General features: G+C 40.7%; 1 protein-coding gene across 3 annotated transcripts in view; it reads right to left on the bottom strand.

Moving 5' to 3' along the window:
• LOC134358730 (heparan sulfate glucosamine 3-O-sulfotransferase 1-like) overlaps positions 1–13,457 on the bottom strand; it is a 199,799-nt gene that overhangs the window by 168,018 nt on the left and 18,324 nt on the right. Inside the window, exon 1 of one of the 3 annotated variants that reach the window (XM_063071191.1) lies at positions 7,387–7,522. The exons of the other annotated variants lie outside the window; for them this stretch is intronic. The gene's annotated coding sequence lies outside the window, so the exon portion shown is untranslated. Of the gene's footprint in view, positions 1–7,386; positions 7,523–13,457 lie in introns of those variants that run through there. 3 annotated transcript variants of the gene reach the window in all.

The raw sequence follows: 13,457 nt of genomic DNA, 5'->3' as shown, positions 1-13,457 counted from the left end.
CTCACCTCACCTTCATATTCTGGCTTCTTCCCCTTTCCAGTCCTGATGAAGGGTGACAGCTCGAAATGTCAACTGTTTATTCAATCCCATAGAAACTGCTTGACCTGCTGAGTTCCTCCAGCATTGTGTGTGTGTGTGTGTGTGTGTGTGTGTGTAAACACCTTGGGCACATAAATGTCCATGACCTTATCTCATCCAGCCACATCAAAATGAAAGAATACTCCACATCCCCATCTCCTTTCTCTCATCCTTATTCCCTGGAATCCGCTCCCTAATATACTCTGCTTCTCCAAAAGTATTCTTAAACCAACTTCTCTAGAGGGGGAAAAAAACTTCTCTACTCCATTATGACTTGTTTTTGCTTCATTATGCTGTATATAGAAACACGGTATTTTTTAATAATAAAAATACAATTTAAAGCCAACTCATTGCTTTTAATAGCACGACTACAGATTTGGGCAACGTATATCAGTGTTTTTTGATTTCCCTACCAAACCTTGTTGTAGCCTAGCAAGAGGGGTAAACTGAAACCAATCAGCATTACAAATAAATGGAAAGCAGTCCTGATCAATGAGGTCTTCCTACAGGGCAACTAGCTCACGACCTCGTAAAACTATTCCAAATGACAGAGCTTTTTGCATTAGCGGTGAACTGCATTCATTCTGGAGTTCTGTTTGCTGGATCATTATACATTCATTTTAGGCTGCTAATGATGCTCCCACACATTCTCTGTCAGAATCAGCAGTGCCAGAAATCATATCAATTATTCTGTGTGCACTGTGAAGCTGGTGAGTTTGTGAAGTCACAGTTTACCAGCCCTATGCTCACTGAGTTTCCCCCAAGGAAGGTTCTTGTTTCTCAGTTGAGTACAACAGCGCTCAGGGAATAATACAACTGGCTCATGAGTGTCTCTCTGTATTTATTCACTCCTGGTGTTTTCCTCTCAGGAGCTCCCATATCTCCAACTTCCACCAGCCAGAAAAACAAGGACTGCAGTTGTATGTAAAGAATGTTTCCTTCTACCGTTCACTGGGACTTTCATTGACCCTGGATCAAGATCCTGGAATCTGAAAACCGATGCCACTGTGTAACTGTTCTTGAGAACAGCATGAACTACACAAACTGTAGAGGTTCGATTGTAAAGCCTACTATCACCTTCTTCAACGCAAATAGGGATGAGAGAGGGATGCTAGGGTTGCCAATGATACCACCTTCCTGAAAATAATTTTTGAATTCAGAAAAATTCTACATAATTCTTCAGTGAAACTATTGATTATGATCTAGGGGTCCATTTAATTGTATTGAAGATAAAAATGTGTGAGAAGCAGGTGTTAAATCAGGAATTTGAATAAACTAAATATATAGCTTTGTCTTTCAATTGTCTTTTAACTATTTGAAGTATTATACTTGTAAAGAAACAGTCTGAAGGACAATGCACAAAATGCCTTTTCTGTTTCAAAATGGCATGTAGTGAATGAATACACACGGATGGGGCGAGACATTTTCTGTGTAGTTAGACAAAAAAACTTCAGTACTCAGAGAAACATTTTACCACTAAGTCAACAATGAGCAGAATCAGTTGCAATGAAAACATCTTTAACTGTGCCTCCTCAAAGATAGCAACCTCAGATTGTGAACATAAAATGCAGAAAATAGAACAGTACAGCACAATACAGGCCCTTCTGCCCACAATGTTGCGCTGACCCTTTAACCTGCTCCAAGATTAATTTAACCCTTCCCTCCCACATAGCCCTCCAATTTTCTTTCATCTATGTGATGAAAGAGTTTCTAATGCATCTGCCTCTATCATCACCCTTGGCAGTGCATTCATAACACCTACCACTGTAAACAAAAAATTACCTCTGATATTCCCGCTATACTCCCCTCCAAAACATGTCCCTTTGTATTAGCCCGTGTATTCCCTCCCTGGGAAATAGTCTCTAACTATTCACTCTATCTATACCTCTTATCATCTAGTACAACTTGGCAAATTGCATCTCGTCCTCTTTTACTCCAAAGATAAAAGCCATAGTTCTCTCAGACTATCTTCATAAAATATGCACTCTAATCCAAGTAGCATCCTGGTAAATCTCCTTGTACCCTCTCTAAAACTTCTACATTCTACCTATAATGAGTGAACTGAACTGAACACAATACTCCAAGTGTGGGATAACCAGAATTTTATAGTGCAGCAATGCTGCCTAATAGCTTTGAATTCAACCCCATGAGTAATGAAGATCAGCACACCATACACCTTAAATATACTATCAACTTGCACTGCAACTTTGAGGGTTCTTTGCACATGAACTCCAAGATGCTTCTGTACCGCTAGATGGTTAAGAATCCTGCCATTAACCCTATATTCTGCCTTCTAGTTTTCAACCTTCCAAAGTGAATCACTTCACACTTTTCTAGATTGAACTCCATCCGCCACTTACCCTCCGGCACTTCTCCAGTGGCCATTGAGGAGGTAAAGATCGCTGTCCAAGGCGCAGCAACCTTTTCCCTCATTTCTCTTCCCAATAGATCAAGCAAACCTGCCCACAAGGATACGAGTTCTCTGAGTTCAAGTGTAACCCAAGCCTTTTGTACAGGTCATACCTTTCCCAGAAGAGTATCCAGTGATTCACAAATCTAAATTCATTCTATTCTTACCCTCACTAGTGCATCACATAGGCAGCACTCCAGAAACTATCACCTTTGAGGCCCTGCTTTTCAGCTTCCTACCTAGCTCCCTATATTCTCCCTTTAGGACCTCTTCCCTTTTCCCATCCATGTTGTTGGGACGAATTTGTATATTAATTCTGGCTGTTCACTCTCCCCCTTTAGAATTCTGTGGACCTGATCTGAGACATCTCGGACACTGGAAAGCAACATAGCATCTGGGATTTCCACAAAATCTCCTGTCTGTTTTCTTAACTATTGAATCCCCTATCAACACTTACCATCTGGCATGATGAAGTCCTGATGGAGAGTCTCGGCCCAAAATGTTGACTGTACCCTTTTCCATAGATGCTGCCTGGCCGGTTGAGTTCCTCCAGCACTTTGTGTGTGTTGCCCCTATCAACACTGTTCTTCTCCTCCCCTCCCTTCTGAGCCACGGAGCCAGACTCAGTGCCAGAGACCTGGTTGCCCCAGTTGTCCTCTGGTAGATCCTCCTCCTCCTCAGTAGTATCCAAAGCATTATACTTGTTAATGATTGGAATGGCTACAGGGGTACTCCACACTACCTGCCTCTTCCCTTTCCCTCTCCTGACTGTCACCTAGCTACATGCTTCCCTTAACTTAGGTGCAACAAGTTCACTGTACCTCTTACCTGTCACCTCCTCATTCTTCTGAATGAGCCAAAGGTCATCTAGCTCCCGCTCCAGCTTCAGCTACAGTTCCTTAACATGGTCTGTAAGAAGCTACAAACAGCTGTACCTCTCATAGATGTAGCAGTCAGATCTCCCACATAGAACATTAGAGCACAATATGGGCCCTTTGATCCATAATTTTGTACTGACCTTTTAACCAACTCTAAGATCAATTTGACTTTTCCTTCCTATATAAGCCTCTATTTCTCTATCATCCATGGGCTTATCAAAGAGTTTCTTAAATGTCACTAATGTATTCACCTCTACCACTATTCCTGGCTGGGCATTCCACACATCCATCACTCTCTGAGAAAGAACTTTCTACTGATATTCCACAGTACTGTCCTCCAATCACTTTAAAATTATACCCTTTTGTCTCAGCCATTTCCACCCTGGGAAGTTGTCTCTGGCTATCATTATCTTATACATTTATACATCTTATACATTTCTATCAAGTTACCTTGCATCCTTCTCTTGCAGGAGGAGCATACCACCGACCTGGGATCTATTCTCACTCTTCTAGCTAGGCAGTAATGGACAACAAAAGAAAACCTGGCAGAAACCTCAGCCTAGCCTTCTTGCCAAAGCCTCAGTTCCACACAGTAATTCTGATCCATTCCAACAATGGGCGCTCTGCATAAACCTAACTTTTTTATTGACTATTAACCCAAGTGATGTCAATCTCCACACAAAATGCCAGTAGGCTCCACTTGCTTTCTAAATTTGGCACCTAAGCTGTACAAGGGGCTATTTCTGCGAACCCGGTCTCTGCACTTTGAAGTCTTCTATTGTTCCTGTTTTAGTCTTCTTGACTGAGCTGCAAATTTTATATGTTAATGTCACCTTTAAATTTTGGGCTAACGCCCACTAGTGATTACATTGAGACCTGTGGAAATTCATTGGCAGCTGGAAGAATTTACTTCTCAACTCAAATAGATCTAAACTGACATGGGTTCTTGACATGTTAAAGGCCTGAATCTCCACACAATTCAACCCACAGAGGTGGATTTTATGATTTATGCTTCTGTCAGTCACAAAAAGAAATTTATGAAATCTGCAATATTATTTAAGATACTATAAGTTAAAACTCATCATTAAATTTCTTCTCTTTATCAGCAGAGAATTAATCCTAAAGTATGCAAGAAACTAATCTAGATTCTTTGTGCTAATTCCTTTGTGCCATAACCTCATCAAGGGCATTCTGAACTTCAGCACTGCGTGTTTGCTGGATTATAAACACTGCGTGTTTGCTGGAAACAGGATGCACAAATAGAGTTTAATCTTCAGTCGGTAACATTCATTGCTTCCTGGTTAAGAAGTCAGGTTGCGTAGAAAACTTTTTAAGAAATAGTCTCTCTTCCTATATCAAGCAGGTGGAAGTGCAAAGACTTCATACTGTATCTCGAACTGACTGGCCTCCGTAGAGATGCCTTGCAAACTAAGATATTTCTACTTTTGACTAAAAAGCTTGGCAAAAGAGATTATGATGGATGCAGGGATGGAAGGGTTGGGAGAACACAAATTGCTTCAACGTCTACATATAATGGGATTTACGATTTGTTTTCCAGTATTGAAAATAGTGGTAATCTGTTTGATCTGATTCATTACAGTGAACAAAATAAGGTTATGTTTTAACTCTTAAAGCCTATTAATATGGTATAGAACTGACCATAAGACCATAAGATATAGGAGCAGAAGTAGGCCATTCAGCCCGTTGAGTCTGCACCACTCAATCATGGGCTGATCCAATTCTTCCCGTCATCCCCACTCCCCTGCCTTCTGCTCATACCCTTTGATGCCCTGGCTAATTGAGAACCTTTCTATCTCTGCCTTAAATATACCCAATGACTTGGCCTCCACAGCCACTCATGGCAACAATTTCTACAGGCTTACCACCCTCTGACTAAAGTAATTTCTCCGCATCTCCGTTCTAAATGGACGTCCTTCAATCCTGAAGTCGTGCCCTCTAGTCCGAGACTCCCCTACCATGGGAAATAACTTTGCCATATCTAATCTGTTCAGGCCTTTTAATATTCAGAATGTTTCTATGAAATTTCCCTCATTCTCTTGAACTCCAGGGAATACAGCCCAAGAGCTGCCAGACGTTCCTCATACAGTAACCCTTTTTTCATGGAATCATTCTTGAGAATCTTCACTGAACCCTTTCCAATGTTAGTATATCCCTCCTAAAATAAGGAGTCCAAAACTGCACACAATACTCCAAGTATGGTCTCACGAGTGCCTTATAGATCCTCAACATCACATTCCTGCTCTTATATTCAATACCTCCAGAAATGAATGCCAACATTGCATTCATCTCCTTCACCAATGACTCAATCTGGAATTATTTTGACTGCCATTGTATCCAGTTTATGAAGAAATGTTTCTGTAATATAAAAACTTGCAAATTTGTGAAACTATTTATTGAGTAAGACGTATTTAAATATTATCTTTCATGTTGAGATACCAGGTGCCAACTGGATCTTTTCTTCTGAGGTCCTCTGTTGGTCAGGGTCAACCACGAATATTGCCGGCTACGTGATATGCAAGCTGGTACAGAAACCAGGGCAGTACGACGTGCAGAGCAAGCTGTTGCTCAAGTCATAGCTCCTCCTCTCCAGGCAGCTGATAAATCTAAAGGAATGGCAGAGACCGGTACAGTTTGGACTGCCTTAGGGACTCCAATTCTGGACTTTTCCTTGGGGTTTACTCCTGAAGCATTCCCCATGAGTGGGTATAGCCACAAGGCAGCAGGAGTTTGAGAACAGAGTTTTCTTTCTCCTAGAAGACGTGCCATCCGCAGCTGATGAGCCCCATCTTGCTTGTTTTAGGGTGCCAGAAACCTGCCTTTGCCCCTTTCCCTGTCAATAGAAATGATTCCACCAGGCTTAGTAGTTAAGCCACATGTGGACTTCGTTGTCAGAGTCCATTGGTTTCGGCATTTGATAGGTCGTTGAAGCTTATCCCTACTACCTCTCGGGCTGTGACAACCTTAAGGAACTACTGGATCTGTATGTACAACTCTTTACCACTTACAACAATGTAACCCTCGAGGACACCATCAAAAATTTAACACCGTCAAGGACATCTTCAAGTGGTAACACCTCACGAAGGCAATATCCGTCATTACAGACCGTCTCATCCAGGATATGCCCTCTTCCTATTACTACCATCAGGGAGGAGGAACAGGAGCCTGCAGACACAGACTCACAATTTTAGGAAAAGTTCCTTCCTCTCCCCCATCAGATTTCTGAACAGAACATGAACCCATGAACACGACTTCAGTTCTGCTCTCTTTTGTAACACCACAGGTTTTTAAAATACTTCTTATTGTAACTTATAGCAATTTTTAATGTATTGCACTCTACTGCTGTGGAAGAAATTTCACAAAATACATCAGTGATAATAAACCTGATAATGAATTGATCAAATAAATTCAGCATAAAGATTACAGTTAAACTATATTTCTTGTGAGAATACGAAGCACTTAAAAATATAAAAGACTTAGAAAGAAACACCAAATCTGCATTGGTGAGCATTTTAATTGGCTTTTGAAGTTAAGGCCAAATGAAACTAATGACTAATGCTTGAGATGAGATGCTGGTTGGGGCTAATGACATTGTGATCTAATGCAAATTAACTTTGTTTTAAAAGATATATGAAAATACTAGATGTTTAAACATTGCTTGACTGTAATCTAATTTTAACAATAATAAATACTGGTACATATACAGTACTCTGCAAAAGTCTTAGGCACATACAGTATATATAGCTAGGGTGTCCAAGACCTTTGCATAGTACGATAGTAATTTTATGTATTGCATTGTACTGCTGCTGTAAAAAAAATGACATATGTGAGTGATGATAAACCTGATTCTGATTATGGGTCTCTGTTGTGGACTGCGAGTGGGAAAGGGGCAGGGAGAAGGGAATCATGGTTGGGAAAAAGAAAAGGGAGAGGGAGGGGAGTGGGAAGCAATAGAAAGACATTTCTTAATGATTAATAACCAATTGTTTGGAATCAAATTACCTTGCCTGGTGTTTTGGGTGTCTGCACCAACCTCCACCTCCCTCGCCGACACTCCTTCTCCTTCTCTATCATCTGATTCCACATCCATTCTGTGGCACTCTACACTCGCCATTCCCAACCTGATTTACAAACTCACTGTCTGCTCCACATTGACAAGTACAGTACTGTGTAAAAGTCTTTGGCACTCTAGCTATATATATGTGCCTAAGACTTTTGCACAATACTGTATATGTTATGAATATGCAATATTACAAGATACAAAATTTCAACATTTCACAAAGGATATTTAAACACTTTCACATTTCTCTACTGACAGATGGATTAAAGCACAACATGGAAAGTCTATTTTCACAGCAGTTCCAGTGAATGCTCTTCGTGACAATTAACAGCAGCTAAAAATACATTTTTATCATCCTTATGTTTATTTTCATGTGAAGAGTGGGGATTAAGCTTCAAACCTGTGGAAGTGAGGAATGCTGCTGTGGATGCATCTGGCTATGATATCTTCCACCTTGTTTTTTCAGCGTTCAGCGTTAGTAACAGTTTCCATTCAGTCAGGATGTATAAAAGCAGTACATAATTAAAGGCTCTCAACAGATTTGCAAGAATGCCAGGTGGATACATGCTGATGCATATGCCAGCAGCTATCAGAAATAGGAAAAAAATGAGAAGCCAAGTCTAGAAACTCCTTGAGAGGGGAAAAAACACATTAATATGTATTCAGCTCGCTTCCTCATTTAAGTTGTTCAAGATCAAATATACAATTCCTCCATCCTGCGCAGTATTTACCGATACAAAGGATGGGTTGAGAAAATCTAAAAAATCTAGCTGGAATGCCCCAAATTTCAGTTTTAACAGAGGTGTGCTTCAAGGCAGGCAATTAATCAGCTTCTAGAGAGGGTATTGATCATTGACCTATTAAACTAGGCCTTTGAGTCTTGGAATTAACTAATATTAAAAGAGCAGAGTGCTACTAGATCCTGGGGGTGTTGTTTTCCATATACACTTTGAATTCAGCTTACTTGCTTTACATGGATTTTGCAATTTGACAACCTCCTCAACTCTCCTAAAGTATCCTCCAGCCTTTCCGGATTTGCCCCCTGCCGATTCCCTATCGACCCTTTCGATACTCCTTCCATAAAGTTCTGTTTTCAACTAGAACACCCTGATTCACACTTCCAGTCTTCCTGACAAACCCATTTCAATCCATCCCTTCCATCTTGACTTTACCACCCTCCCCTCTGAGGCTGGCCTGACCACTGCCTTCCCCCATTCCCACTATTCCACCAATTACCACTCCATTTGTTTCACCCGAGGCCTCTGGATCACTGTCTTCCATTTCTCAGTATAAAACTGTGATGTGATACTAAATATCCATGCAATTAATAGTTATATAACACCTTAATTTATTTAGACACAAACATTCAACCAAATCTGAGAGAAATCTGTTCTTGGAGGGTTCTCAACATCAAAAAAAGCCTCCTGTGTTCCCTCCCTGACTTTTAGTAATACTAGCCCTCTGCTTAATTTTTGTGATAAATCAGGAATTTATCCAACTTCCCATTTTGAAGAGTCAAAATTCACTACACTAATTAGCAGTGTCTTCCACAATTCAGCAATTCTAAGTGCAATGAACTTACTTCTCAATTAAGGAAGGTCTGGGGAAATTTTTCTTCAAATTATGGATTTACTTTGCAAGGAGAAATAGCAACTACAGGGAATTTTGATATTTTCATTAAAAACATCTCAAATTTCCTTTGCATGCTGAATGCTTTTGGTGATGAGGATCACCCGCAGGGTGTTGCTATGGTAAATTAAGTTCAGCCTAAGATAAGAATCGCTCTGATGTCAGCTCTGCAACACACAGGAAATCCTGGGAATACTTTGGGGTTTTGATGCTCCAGGCTAACCTTCAGGCAGGGTTGGCCTTGTGCCTTCACAGTTTTTTTGTACAGGTTTCCCAGGATGAGAGGAGACACACCACAGAGAAAGACATCAGAGATATCAGAGAGAAGTGGGAGAGAGTATAGGGAGTGTGAAGTTGGAAAGGCTGGAATCAGGAGGTTTGTGAGAAAACGCTGTGACCAACACACGCTGTCAAAGTTCTCCATCAGGTGGTCGGATCCTATAGGGATAAAGTGAAGTGCTACAAACATTAGGGTGTCACGGTAGCATAGTGGTTGGCACAACACTTTACAGTACCAGCAATCTGGATTCAATTCCCATCATTGCCTATAAGAAGTTTGTACGTTCTCGCTGTGGCCGCGTAGGTTTCCTCTGGGTGCTCTGGTTTCCTCCCACAGTCCAAAGATGCACCTGTTGGTAGGTTAATTGGTCATTGTAAATTGGCCCCTGACTAGCTATAGGTGGGTTGCTGGGCTGAAAGGGCCTGCCTTGTGCTGATCTCTAAATAAATAAATAAATAAATAAACCTATTCTTTCAGACATGCCTGTTAACAGTATCACCCTCAACCTGAATCACTCACCAGGCACCTATATCACAGGTAACTTACCAATTATCTTTACATCTAGTGTATCACCGGGATTTGGGAGAAAAGCAGATCACCCAACATCAATTCACCTGGTCAAAGGGAGAATCTGCAAACTCCATACAGAAAGGACTGGAGTCAGAACTAAACTTCGGCTTCTAGAGCTGTGGGATGACAACACCATTGTTCCTTAGTTATGCACAATTATTACATCTACATTATTTATAACTTCCATTAAATTTAAAACTTGGATCATATTCACTTTTAATCTGATTGCAATGAGCATATAATTAGCTTTATGACCGCTTCTCAGAACTCAGTGACCAAACTCTCCTATGGGATTTGTGTATTAAATCTTTTCATGATAGATTTTTGTAAATAAGTGGTCATAATTTACATACAGAATAGAGTACTTCAAGGAATCCTACAGGATGTTTGTACCAACATTTTTTTTGTCCAGATGTCTGTGGTTACTTGACTACTGAGCTTATTCAGAGTGGAGATTGACAGAACAATGCAAGAGAATGTGGGCAAGGTTCAGGATCCACAATAATCCCATTGCCTGGCATAGCCTGCTTCTATTTCCCATATGCTGTAAAGTAATATTTTATGATTACACTTCATTGGAGAATGGCATGAAGCACAAGTGATAGTGCTTATTGGCAATCAAATGCATGTTTTTATCCCTTATCTCAGCCAGTGAGTCTTATTCCAATGTTTCCATGACAATCTAAGCAGATACCAGAGATTGTGCCCATATTTATCTATTGACTGTTCAATGAAGCAGATTCCTTTAAAACTTAATTTTGTTGATACTTGTTGCAATAGATAAATTGTGCACAACACAGAAGCACATGGACCTCTTTTAGAATCTGTTTGTTCACTTGTAATTTTCTTTTTAACAACAAACAATGACCTTCTTAGGATCTTCTTCCAATTGGGACACTGCTATGGAGGAGGTTCCAACTTGGTCTGCTTGGGTTCACTTGGGATGATTCCTCAGTAAGTAGTAGTTTGCCAACAGAATAGAAGAATCGCTCTTAAAAGCTTGTTTGGGGAAACATAAGTTCAGCCAACCCAAAATGAACCAACTCACTTCCTGTCATTGTTTTTCCCTGCTCACCCTTCCCAAAACCAGGACTTGTAGGACAATAAAGCACAGGCACAGGCTCTTCAGCCCACAATGTTGTGCCAACTTCTTCAGGAGTCTCTGAAAGCAAGTCGTCGACAGTAAGCTTAGCAACGACATGCATCGGGTTAGTAACAGACAGAGGCAGTATTCCAGCCTTTCATTTCCTTCTATTGGTTAATTATCCAGTCAACTGCAAACATGCACTTCCTCAACTATGGGAAGGAGCATTTAACCCTGGGATGCATCAAAAGCGAGCACAACTCAGAAAAGAGAAAATTGTTGTAATACATACAAATCAGTTAGAACTTTGATGATCTTCATAACATCCTCATTGGAAGGTTAATTATTCAAAGTCCATTTCAGTGCAGTATTGATAGGATGTTGCATTGTTGGCGATATTGGCATCAAAGTAAGGCTTCTCACTCTCTGTTCATAAAGATATTGAACTCTTTTAAGGGATTGCATTGAGTTCTTTTGTATCCCTGGCTAACATTTCTCCCAACGCAAGTGGATTAAGTTCAAATCCATGTTCAGTTTATTCTTTACTCAACTGTCCACACGTAGACCACCAAATGAAGCGATGTTTCTCTGGACCAAGGTGCTGAACACAGTACACATAACTCACACACTTAACACACAAAGTAATACTACCACAAATAAATTAACAAATAATAAGATCCATATATTTTACGTTAAAAAGTAAACTGTATAACACTACTGGCAACTTTGTATATGATGAGACCTGAGCTGTGGCAGGGAGTTCAGTAGTCTTACGGCCTGGGGGAAAGAAGCTGTTTCCCATCCTAATGCTACTGTACCTCCTTCCTGATAGTTGGGGGGAGGGCGTGGTCAAAGAGACTGTTGGCCAGATGGGAGGGATCATTGACAATGCTAAAGGCTCTCCATGTGGCAGCATTCCTGATAAATATGGGTGGGTGGAAGAGCTACACCACTGATCCTCTCAGCCGTCCTCACAATACTTTGTAGGGACTTGCGGTCAAATGCCTTGCAATTCCTGTATCAGATGGTAAAGCAACTGATCAGAATACTCTCCATAGTGCTCCTGTAAAAGATTGCTTAAAATGGGTGGGGTGGAAGGGCAGCTCAATCTCCTCAGGAAATGAAGGTACTGCTGTGCTTTCTTGACCAAAGAGGTGATGTTGAGAGACCAGGTGAGATCATCTGTCATGTGCACTTATAGAAACTTGATGCTCCTAACTCTCTCCATGGAGGAGCAGTGTATGCTCACTGAAGAGTGGCCAGCCTATGTCTTCCTAAAGTACGGAATCAGTTTTTTAGATCTTGCCCACGTTGAGACTCAAATTGTTGTGCTCGCACTGTTCATTTGTCCTCTATCTCTTTAAGCTGAGCTTAAAATATTATGGTTTCTCCCGAAGGAACAATAGTACTTGGATGTCAAAATAATTAACTCATGTAAAGTACTTTGAAACATGAGATGGAGCTGTGCAACTCTGGTAGCTGGACTTCCACAGGTTGTTCCTGTGCCACACATACAGTATCTACGTCAATGGTAGCATTCCTCAGTTTCTTTGTTTCTTGGTCTTTAATTTGCTAAAACTTAAAATATAAACTGCAACATGAGTTACTTTTTCTGATAGTAAAATTATATATTTTTTCCCATTTTTTGATAGTCAAGAGGCAGGAATTCTAAGCGCAAAAAGTTTTGTGACACCCCATTCTATTGATAATATGTCCATTTTTCCTGAAACTAACAGTTTCCTTAAAATTACCAATGATACTAATTAGCAGAGTGTTGACTCAGCCCAGCTGTATGTCTGCAAACCTTACCAATCCATATTAGATTGGACTGTGAAAGCTCTCAAACCCAGTTCATAGAACATTAGAAGCAATCTGGAATTAGCATTATGTCAGCAAGATGCCATGCACTTTGTTCAAATCATTCGAATATTCAAAATTACCTGATAGACAGTCAAACACACAGAAAGTACCTGTCCCAACAACTCCAAGTTTTTGAAATGATGATGGACCAGCAAATATATTACACTCCACTATACTATACTTATTATAATGCTGAGATTCATCTTAGGTTGTGCTGGGACACATCATCAGTGATGTAACCTGGGGACATCGGGTGTTTCAACATCAGGCACTCTTGCCCAGGTGACCCAACCCGGGTTCTGGCTTGTGTCCCAGCAGCACTGGTCCACGGGTCACACCTTTTGATCCACAGCCATCAGGACACTTGCTCAGCACCCTGATGGCTCATTTCTTACAGCCCCCATAATGCCATGGAGAGAGTAGTTTCTGCACAGCAAGAAATGTCGCAGTGTAGGGAACCAGAGAGTTAGTTCCAGCAACAGTTTGTGACCAGTATGAACCCACCCCATTCAGGGAATTATGAACTTTGGAGACACTAATCATTGACAAATATAAGCTGCAGTTAATTTCAGGAGTCTGGTGTACCACTG

Source organism: Mobula hypostoma, chromosome 19, assembly GCF_963921235.1.
Source record: "Mobula hypostoma chromosome 19, sMobHyp1.1, whole genome shotgun sequence".
In the NCBI taxonomy this organism is placed as follows: Eukaryota; Metazoa; Chordata; class Chondrichthyes; order Myliobatiformes; family Myliobatidae; genus Mobula; species Mobula hypostoma.
This window is presented reverse-complemented; position numbering and strand designations above follow the sequence as displayed.